This window comes from Mytilus californianus, unplaced genomic scaffold (assembly GCF_021869535.1).
Source record: "Mytilus californianus isolate M0D057914Y unplaced genomic scaffold, xbMytCali1.0.p SCAF_5, whole genome shotgun sequence".
Classification (NCBI taxonomy): domain Eukaryota; kingdom Metazoa; phylum Mollusca; class Bivalvia; order Mytilida; family Mytilidae; genus Mytilus; species Mytilus californianus.
The window spans coordinates 110316535-110319355 of NW_026262701.1; positions in this window are offsets into that span (position 1 = coordinate 110316535).

Below are 2821 nucleotides of genomic sequence, written 5' to 3' on the forward strand. Positions count from 1 at the left end.
GTTAAAACAACATGTCCACGCAAGACAGAGCCTATGTTTATGTCTTCCTTATATATATTTCGGTCATTCTCCTCACCCAGGTTTTGGCTAAACGATTGGTAGGATGAATTCTATCTACTAGTAGTTGAAAGTTATACTTTTTCTTATTTTCAGCTCTTCTGTGATCCCCCTTTTTTACAGTTGTTTTGTATATGAGGTCCGAAGTAAATGATGGTGAATGCGAGTTGGCAACTCTGTTTAACTCCCTCATTTCCTGATTAATTTGTAAACCTGCCTGTTTAGTTCAGTATCCTGTTCAGTAAACTGGTCCACATCAGTGTGATTTTGTTGTTTATTATACTCGCAGATAGAATAAAGTGGTATTTCCAGAAATGTGACTCGGCTATTTGGGTGATTTTGCATTAATTGTACTATTTTCCTGTAGTATGACAAAATACAGTCTATTGTGTCATCCCCTTGTGGACTTGTAATGGAAATAAATTTATTATTTTTGGTTGTCAGATTGCAAGTTCCTAGCCATACGTATAACCAGATGTTTCCTAATCTTTGTATTCCGTGCTCTATATTTACTTCTAGCCAGTCAAAACGATTTTAAATTTTGTCAGAGCTCTTTGCCCACCAGATGATATCCCTTTCTGACCTACGTTCCGCCTTTTTTTTTATAGCCAAGTTCCCTTACTATCTTTTAGAACAACTGGGGTATGGTCTTTAAGTTGCCTTGTTGTATTCTAGGTTTTCCGAGAAATTTCACTAATCGGTTTACCGACATGAAGCAGGAAGTTTTGTTGTAACCAGGAGTTTACGGGTATTATGCCAGTTTTCTTGATATATATATTTGAAAATGTTAATATTGTTATTCATTATATTGTATGCATATACCATGGATATACGATATAAGGAATAAATAACGGCAGGAGACATAGAGGGTTTTTGCTATGTTATGCTGACCACGTTACCAAAATGGCCACTATGCCGCCATTTTTCAAAAATCGGTACCAAATTTTCGAAGGAAAATAAAGATTTTGTGTATAGTTTAACAGTTTTTCAGGACAATGTTTTGCGTTGGACTGAAATAGTTCTTGGAATCCTGTTTTAACACATAAGTAGTTCAATATCACACAAGTAATAGGTAAAATATTCAATCTTTTCTCTCGTCAAAAATATTCTTGCTTCATTCACTCGTACATGCGCACCCGTTTCTCATAACATTTTACTGATAAGTTTGAAGTTCGCGATATTTCTCATACAGTAGTCACTGGAGTACATAGCACTTTTTAGGGTTAAAAGACATTTTCCAGTCTAGAGACCACCTTTTTAGCCCTGCGAGATCTTTTTGCAGTATTTTGGTATCTGTAGGAGTTTAGGAGTTTCTGTTCACCAAGCAGTCGTCTGCAAATAGTCATATGCTTGTTCCCGGACTGAGATTGTTCCCGGCCAATATCATTAATGGAAAGCAAAAATTGAAATTTTTTAATCCTCGGGTCCAAGGACTGTTCCCTGTTGAGCTAGACCTGCTTCCATCAAGTAGAACTGGTAGTCTAAATGTTTTGTTGGTGTAATACTTGATATCGATATATTGGTTGAAGTCAACATCAGAGAATACAGATTCATATTGTTGGCTCAATACATTTGCTTTTCCTTCTGTGTCAATTATATCTTTTTCCTTTTGTCTAAGCATAGTGATGTTATTTTTTTTTTGGCCATTGATGTGAGACCAGAATTTTTTTGTTCTCTTGTAGATTTTTCTTTACAATTATCTAATTTTGACTTTTCTTCATCATCAGGTGTGAGTATAAGAATAAGAATAAGAATACTTATTATTCCAATCAAGTGCCCTTGATGAGCAGCATGACATAATTATATACACACAAAACAATACATTGTGATTTGTAACATTTTTTTTTTTTTTTTTTTTTTTACATTGAAATGAAATATTAAAAGTTCATATAGATGTTATCATGATAAAGCTACATATATTTTTTCATTTAATATAAATCATGGAAAATTTAATTCCAGGCAGGACCAGAACCATACAATCATTACAATAATCATCGTCATTACGTATATTGATTTACATTTCGTCTAACATCTGGACAAATAATAATATAGTTCCCTAAATATTTCAGGACATACAAATTTTCATTAGTAAATAACCAAACAAATTTTGACTCATTTGAGAGATATGAAAATTTCGGACCGTGAAATACTGTTCATCAACTTGAAAAATATCTCCCTGTCATCTTGTATGCTGGAAAACTAGTAATAAAATGTTGTTTATCTTCAACCAAATTAATGGTACATTTCTTACAAAGCCTTTGATCTCTTTCTATATATAAAGTTTTATACCTGTCCCTTTCTATTTTGAGATCATGGGCACTGATTTATATTATATATTATCTTCCCTGAGACCATCTGACTTATGTTGCTTCTGATGCTATTATTAATAACATAAACGGTACCAATTTTTTGCACCAGATGCGCATTTCGACAATCAATGTCTCTTCAGTGATGCTCGAGGCCAAAATATTTGAAAATCCAAAGCTTATTAAAAATATGAAGAGCTATAAACAAAAAAAGGACCAAAAAGTATAGGCAAAGCCGGGCAAGGAATCAGAGCTTTGCATGAGGGAGATACATTCCTTAATTTTAAAAAGATGTTATGGTAGTCTTCAGTTGTCGTTTAAAACAAAAGTTTTATTAAACTTGGACTGTCTAGGAAGGAACAATCTGGACACAACTTTTATCCTATGTGTAAAAATCCGGAATATCTTTTTCCGACATTAGAAATAAATTAGAAATAAACGTTTCACTGACACCGAAT